This window comes from Meleagris gallopavo, chromosome 15 (genome assembly GCF_000146605.3).
Source record: "Meleagris gallopavo isolate NT-WF06-2002-E0010 breed Aviagen turkey brand Nicholas breeding stock chromosome 15, Turkey_5.1, whole genome shotgun sequence".
NCBI classification, from domain to species: domain Eukaryota; kingdom Metazoa; phylum Chordata; class Aves; order Galliformes; family Phasianidae; genus Meleagris; species Meleagris gallopavo.
The window spans coordinates 6,368,208-6,376,311 of record NC_015025.2 but is presented as its reverse complement, the minus strand read 5'-3'; the positions used below and the strand labels follow the sequence as shown (position 1 = coordinate 6,376,311).

Sequence of the window (8,104 nt, the reverse complement as noted above, 5' to 3'; positions counted from 1 at the left end):
AAAAAAAAAAGGATGTGATTTTCAATAAATTATCTAAGCCCCCAGATAAGTCACTGGCCATCTGGCACTTGGCAGAATTCTAACTCATGAAATTACTTTGGTGAAGCTGTGGGTTGATACACTACATTGTTTCTCTTTTGCTTTTAACTGACTTATAAAGCTGAATAGTTTGCAAATTCCATCACAACAAATGAAATAATGACGCCAGTCTTCTTCACCCTCTTTAATCTATTTTTTAACAGCACTTTTTGGCAATCCACAGTGACATGCTGTAGGTGGGCTACCAGCTTAGAATAACTTTTATATGTCTTCTGATTTCATGAAGCATTTGAAATAGAAGACTGTAGGAGGGAAAACCCTTTGCACATACATTACTTTCAGGTTGTGCTGTATATGCCCCTGTATAGTTGCAAGATGACAATATTAACGGTACTAAAATTAGGGATAATATTTAGAACAAAAATTTTCATGAGAGGCTTTGCAGTTCTGGCTTTCCAGAATATCATGCGCTTGGCAGCTGATACCAAGAACAGAGCTGATAATTTTAAACGTAATCTAAAATTGAATTTGAATAACAAAATGAACAAGTATGAAAAAGTAACATACTGTAGACATCTGAACAATAATAGTATGTTCCTAGCCAACAGAACAGAATACGTATATTTCTTCATTTTTAAAAGAACTGATGATGCCAGAAACTGAATAACTCTGAACTCATAAAGTTGATAGAAGTTTTCTCTGGTGAGTGTGCCAACACTTACTGCTTTGGAAATTTTTTTCATCATTTCTGGAGATTTCCAAAAGCTTATGTTGAAATATGTTACTGACTGTGTTTACATAATAAGAAAAAAAATGGGTTGAGTAAGCAACAGGAAAAGAAACATACTGTTACATACAAATAAAAATAAAGGTGTACAGATTATTACATAATTCAGGATTATGTGATGTGAAAGAAGAATATTATTGGCAGTGAATGAAATCAAACTCCTGCTAGTATAGACAGGGCTAGAACAGCACTCCACATGTTCCAGTGTAGTGGGTTTTTTAAAGGATGGGAGGGAAGGAATTAGAAAGTAACTCAAATGAACCTAAAAATATTACTTCTATATAAACACTGAATGATAGAATAATACTTGAGTTTATGAATGTTGCAAATATTATCGCTACAGACAGGAACATTTACAATTTAGGGTTTTGAAAACCTAGTACAATTTCCTAGCATTTGTCTATGTATACTGCCTTTATATGACAGGAATCTGTTCTCAAATATGACTGAGAGTTTGATATATTTTACTTTTTTAAAAACAGAAATTTTAGCTTTTCTAACAAAACAAAAAAAACAACATAAATATCTACAAAATAGAAATACCCAATATATAAAATATATATAAATGAAGATGTGAATATTGTTACCTACAGACACAATGTTCCTATTTTTATTCCATATAAAAATAGAACATTATATACATAATAGAATATTATATACATAATATACATCTTATCTGCCAAACTAATAAATAGAATCCATTACTGCAGCAGCTAAAGCTCTTTTTTTTTTTTTTGTGGAAAATAAAATTCAACATTTGTGCATCAAAGGAAAACAATTACGTACCTGAAAAATCTCATACACTGTCTTGTCATTTCAATATATAATTATAATTAAGTGGGTAACAAGACAATATATTCTGTTTACAATGAAAATTAGTCATATACTGATTAATTAAAGATAACATAATAACAAATACTAGCCATGTTTTCTTAGTATCTTCAATCAAATATTGAACAAAGGTAACAAAATAGACTTTCTTTGCTGTGAACAGCTTTTAGACACAATATGAATAACATTTTGGTGTGATGACTAAGTGAAAAGAATAATGCTTCCATTTGCATTACAATTTTTTAAAAATGAGATACCACCTGATATGACAATGATGGCTGAAAACTTCGAAAGAAATCAGAAGGAATAATTGAATCAGCATATTCAATTTGCTTTTTCCTATTCTACTAAAGAATATAATTATTCATAACAATTGTCAGAAGTGCCTCTGGTAGCAAAATAATTCTTCACAATCAAATAAGCAGGCTGGAGAAAATATGCTACAAGTTATGGAAACATTTAAGTGGGTAAAGAAGGAAGCAAAATTCTGAACCAATCTTACTACACCTGCCATAAATGTGCCAAGTACAGAACTTCTGTCATTATGCCTTGATTTGCATTCTTCATGGAAATCAGAAAATTATGTGCTTGTTGTGAAGAACGGCTCATTTAATCATCAAGATTAGTTATAAGTATCACTTAATAACACTACCAAACTGGTAGAGGAAATGATAATTTGATTATAAGTGGTAGATCTGCATACAGTAAATCCTGTTATGATGTCATAGGTTTTTAAGAGGATTCAGCTTGGTTTTGAGCTAGAGAGAGCCACTGTGATACTGTGCACAAGAAGAAAATGCAAATGGCTGACCTCTAGTACCCAGAAGCCTAATCTAAGTTCTTGCTAGATAATTTATCTGTGCTCCATCAGTGCTCACACCTGAGATCAGAACTGGCATACGTAGTTCATACACACATCAAGAACTTTTTCCTCTGAGACATTATAGTACATTTTGAAGGGATAGAGAAACATTCTTTCTAACTATGTTTTATGGACAAGGAAATGAAAATACAGTCTGTAGCAGAACAGGTAGAACACGTCACATCTCACCTACTTGTACATTACCTTCTTCATTTGATACTCTTGGATCAATCCTGGAAGCAGGACATCTTTGCTTCCGGTCATTTTCTTCTTAACCAGCTATCCCTAGAAATGAGATATATAATAAAGGGGTATTTAGCAGGAAATACATCAAAGACTTTCAGAAAAGGTAGGTGGTCCATTCGTTTTTCTAGTTCTATCTGATTCATGTTGAGAATTAAAGAGACTTTCCTGATGACCACAATACAGACATTCAGCTTAGTTAAAAGAACTGACAATCTCCAGGGCAAATGGAGAGCAAGCTCCTCACTCCGCGTTACCCAATGAAACTGGAGCCTAACTGAGCTTTTTTGGCAGCTCCTTGGGAGTGCACTGCTGCGGATCTCTCCAAACGACCCTGCACTTGCCTGGGATGTGGCGCCACGAGCACTGGCCCCATGCAGCCCTGGTGCGGTGTAGTGTGAGAGGTGCAGGCTGCGGGAAGCCTTTGCTTAGCAGCAGAGGGTTGTGAGGTCACAAAGCCCCTCTGTGAAGCTGTGTAGAAACCTAAGATCACCGTCTTCTGCTATGAGGCGCCATGAGGCTGTGGGGATTCAAGACAACGTTCAAAATAGAGGCTGAAAAACAAGTCTGACAGGGTGTGGAAGAGAATAGTGAGAACAGAGGCTCTCTCTAGGAGACAGGAGCAGAAATGGGGCTCGTAATCCCCACCTGATGACGACCTTGACCGGAGGAGAAGCATGTGAATAGAAGAAGCAACTTGTGGCTCTGATTGTATAAGCACTTGAAGGAGCAGTTATGTGAAGAAGACTTGTTAAGTGTTCTGTTGACATGTAGGGGAGTAGAAAGTTACCGGCTTGAGATGTATATAAGGGATGTTAGAACCCACAATAAAGGATCTGAATAGTTCACACATCTGAGTCTTTGGTTGCAAATGGCACTCACTGTGTGGTGCAAAAACATGCAAAGGATGAGTGAACCACTGGAGGATCACCGTTCCTCAGGACATAAAGTGAGCAGTTGGTAACCATGAGAAATTCACTAACGAAGGAGCAACAAGTAAATCTTGAAGTATTACAGAAAATTTTAAAATCTCAGATTTGTATCTGCCATAGCATTAGTCACCTTTCTTTACTGGACAAGAAAAAATATCCCCGATTTTCCAGCAACTGATTGATGTAGTGGTTTGGGACAAAATCCTGATTCTCGGGCAGATGATAACGAAGCTGCTATCAAGCAAACCAAATTACAGCTAAGTCTTCAAGATTACGTAGAGGAAGTGGAAAAGGAGGAGGAATCAGTTTCTTGAGAGAAAAAAAGAATCAAAGATTGTTTTTAACACAGACTCAGGAATTGCTCCTTGATTCTTGCCAACAGATTTTCAGATTGTCCTGTGTAGGCTGTATGACATGCCAGACTACTGGAGTCTAGAGAAGTTAACCCCACGTACTATAAAAACAGAAAATGGACCTGCATATACTTCTAAGGCCACTCAAATTTTCCTTCAAGAATGGGGAGTTACATGTTACAGGCGTTCCCCATTCTGCCACTGGACAGGCTGTCATTGAGTGTGCTTAATATCAGTATTAAGACTGATATGCAGTCTTAATAAACAAAAAAGGGGGAGTGTGGGAGACACATGGCAAGAAAGATTATGTAAGGCTTTGTGTTAATTCTTTTGAATCACAATCAGACAGATACCGTTTGAGTAGACAGACATTTTGGCCCTCCCCAATGCTCCTTTACGCATCTGAGTCTTTGCCCTCCCCAATGCTCCTTTACGCATCTGAGTCTTTGCCTTCAGACACTCTATGAGGTCACCATGTTCTGATGACTGAGGCTGTGAGGCTTTGTGAGGTCACAAAGCACCACAGTGAGCCTGTGCCCCAGCACAGGCACTATTCCGGCACTTGCAGTGGCTGCTGCAGTGGTGGTAGCAGTGTTGCACGTGTGTGGGTAACCATGGTCCCAGGATACCTCCTCCTCCTTCTCTTCCTCATGGCCCTGCAGGCCTCTGGCACGCAGGCTGCTCCGTGGCAAAGATTGAGAGCAGGTGAGTGAGTAGAGATGAGGCCAGCATCGATGGGCAGCACACGGCTGCATCTGTTGCACTGCGGTGCTCTCTGTGGATGAAGCCCAGGCCCTCCATATAAAGGCCCTGCTGCAGGCCTGAGGAACAGCCAGGAGAGCTTTGGAGCAGTTTCTCACTGCCCAGGTGCAAGTCTTCTCCACAAGAAGCATGGATGATCGTCCTATTGCTCTCACTAGGCCCTTACTTTGTGTACATTACTTCCCTGTACAAATGGCATGAGGGCTGGATGCCCATCCAGTCCTCGAGGGGTGTTGCACAGGGCCTGCAAGAGTTTTCTGAATGATGCCATCTACAAGCCAGCAGGCCGCTCTGCAGCTTTCGAAATCCTGACCCACATAAACATTTCCTGTTATTACCTGGCCAACTCATAACAGGTTACTAAGGATGAAAGAGATCACAATATATAGTGAGGATATTTCTCCTTTATGCTTGATTACAGGTTCTCATGTTCTCTTGTTTGGTTACAGATGTGCACCCAGAGAGGGCTTTACCAGCCCTTCCACAGCCTTCTAAATTTGATCCAAGCTGGCATCCCAGAAGTAGGTAGTCAATCTTTACTGACTTTACAGACCCACATCTCCACCCCCTGTCATTACCCAGCCACTTCATGACACGTCACTAAGGATGAAGGAGATCACAACATACATTGGGAACATTTCTCCCTTGTGCTTGATTACAGTTGTGCTTGTTGGTGATGAGTACAAAGTTCTGTGGCCTAATCCTCCCCGCGAGCCTCAGGGTTATTCTGAAGGTAAGCTGCTTGAAGAAATGAGCATTTCAGTGTTCCTTTTGTGTGAAATGTAACTTCACCTTTCCTTGGCCAATGTACAGACATGGAAAAGAGCAGATTAAGAACAGGTTAAGCTTGGTGACACTTGCCAAGTGCTTTGTGAAAATGTCCTTGCTAGCCACTGCAGTACTTTGCTGCTTCCAACGCCTGCTAAAAAAACAGCTGGCATACTGAAGTTGCATTTGAACCTGATGTGGGCTCCATGAAACTCCTGGCATCCCACGTGATTAGTTTTGTACCAGTACATTGCTAGTGCAGGTAACTCTTTGGAAGATGCTCTTCCAAGCACTGTAGAACAATCTTGTGCTTGAACTGCATTCACTGTTATTTTGATTAGAAGAATTCTACTGACATAGTTCACTGGAAATTCTCTGTCCTGTATTTGTTTAAAGATGTGGCAGTAGATGATAGCTATCCAGCTTTCCAGCTGCGTTCCAGTACTGAACATCCAGGCGATCACATGGATATGTGGTTTCTTACTTTCTTTGAGAGCTTTCAGGCCAAATGCAAGACAGGTGTCTCTGCAGGTTTGAAAACTGCATCTTGCATGTGTGTGCCCTGTCACTGCATGATCCCTGATATGCTCTGCTATTCAGTTATGCTGATGTCAATCACAGTATGTGATGGGAACTTCTTATGTTTTCATATTTGGTTACAGATATGCCCTCAAAGAAGGCTCTTCCACCTCTTCCGCAGCCTTCGCTGGATCCAAGCTGGCATCCAAGAGGTAGGCAGTCAATCTTTATTGACTTAACAGAATAAGCACTACTTTTCTGTATTTTTTTCATGCAAAATTTAACTTCATACTTTATGTTAAGATACCCAGAGAGCACATTATCTAGCATCAGCTAGAAGAGGAAAAAAGTCCCAAAAGACATCTGAAGTCTTAGAGAAAACTGTGAAGAAACTGGTGCAGGTAGATTTTGGTGAGTCCCAAATCTTTTTTTTCTTAAACTTTATTGATGTATTTGTAGAAGACTTGCCTCCTGAAGATAGCATCCTCCTGATGAGGAACAGATACTTATAATCCAACTCTCATGCTTTCTTTCTAAAGACCCGTCCACAAAAACTATGCAGCAGGAAGGAAACCGTCAAATGCCGCCAGTTTCTGATGTAGATAGAAAGGCAATGCATGAAACTAGCATGCCAGGTAAGTGCTGTTCCCTGGCCACCCAGTGTCACAAACCAGAATTACTGTGTGTCAGTTGGCCTTGGCCCCAGTCAACCTCTCATGTCACCATCTAAACCTGAATGTGTCAGTACAGAGCAAGTGCTGTAGAAGAAGCCAGGAATGGCTCATGAGGATGGCTGTTGTGGAGATCAGTGCCACCAGTGAGCTAGAGAGATGCTTGTAGACCTCCGTGGAGTGTGTAGACATTTTCAACTCCCTACTGTACCCAGTTCCCAGGTCTTGGGAACATTGGGAATGCTCCCTTTTTAGAACTGGTCAATTTAACGGCTGTGACCCAAGCTGTGTTGCACTGGGGTCAGCCTTCCCTCTGCTGCTGCCAGGTTGGAGTCTAGCTTCCACCCTGGGAGGCATCCTTGGAGGGTGGTCAGATGTGCTCTTTGGAGAGCACGAGCATTTCTGCTCCAGCTCTTCCCCCCTTGGATGAAGACTGGACTCTTAATACCCAGCTCTAGCCCATAGTCTGGAGGAACAGATCAGTGCAGCCTCCCACTGCGATCCTTCTTGTCCTTTGTTGCTAAGACACCATAGATGGAGGAACCCACTACTGCATGAGATCTTTTGGACATGTGAAGCAGACTGCTAGATTATCTGTAGCACAGAACACGATATTGAGTTGAATTTTCTCTTTTCCTCTAGAGTTGGACTCTCAGAAGAACACAAAAGCAGGCAGAGACAAACGTCTGCGGTTGTATATTACATTGTCTTCAGTGGTCCCGATGATGTTGCTGTCTTTGCGTCTGACATTTTTGATTGTCAAATTGTATCGGAAGAGAAAAGAGCTGTAAGTTGGCTTTTCCGCAAAAGTCCTCATTGCTTCAATTGGCAGTGAAACCCCTGAAGAAGCTTGGCCAAGTCAGCTGTTGGCAGTAATCTGCCGAATTCCTGTTGTAAGATTTTTTAAACTGGCTTCTTAATTCCCACATGATCAGTAGTATTTTCTGAAATCCATTCTTACAGAATGAAAGAGAAAGAAGAGACAGCACCGGGACAAGCTAACACTGACGCTGCCTCGATTGGACAAGATCAAACTGGAGATGTAGCGTCAAGGGAAGAAACAAAATGATACTCTTACCCAAGAAGATGAGAACATCAACAACAGCCTCAGCCCATACCCCAGCACTTCTGCACCAGAGTTCACTCAGTTTTACAGCAACATGAGTGCAGATGCCTCACCTCTAGCAGCATGTCCCAGCAGCTCTCGTATTGATGGTGGCTATTCTCCAGACATCCACATCTTGCAATAAGACCTCCAACTTATCTAGGAGGCAAGAGGTGGAAGGTGAGAGGTGGGTGTTGCTGTGTGGCAGTCAGCATCACTTTGTGGACATCTT

The 8,104-nt window shown here is 40.9% G+C and overlaps 2 long non-coding RNA genes across 2 annotated transcripts in view; one reads left to right on the top strand and one right to left on the bottom strand.

Moving 5' to 3' along the window:
• The window catches only part of LOC109370060, a 79,456-nt gene extending 74,958 nt beyond the window's left edge, over window positions 1-4,498 (bottom strand). Inside the window, exons 1-2 of the long non-coding RNA XR_002119843.2 lie at window positions 4,401-4,498; window positions 2,724-2,804 (exon numbers count right to left, since the gene is read on the bottom strand). This is a non-coding gene — a long non-coding RNA (uncharacterized LOC109370060). The remainder of the gene's footprint in view (window positions 1-2,723; window positions 2,805-4,400) is intronic.
• Window positions 4,499-4,591: 93 nt separating this feature from the next.
• Window positions 4,592-6,564, top strand: LOC116217208. The gene is made up of 3 exons (XR_004161400.1): window positions 4,592-4,752; window positions 5,259-6,308; window positions 6,400-6,564. It is a non-coding gene; the product is annotated as an uncharacterized LOC116217208 (long non-coding RNA).
• Window positions 6,565-8,104: the final 1,540 nt, after the last annotated feature.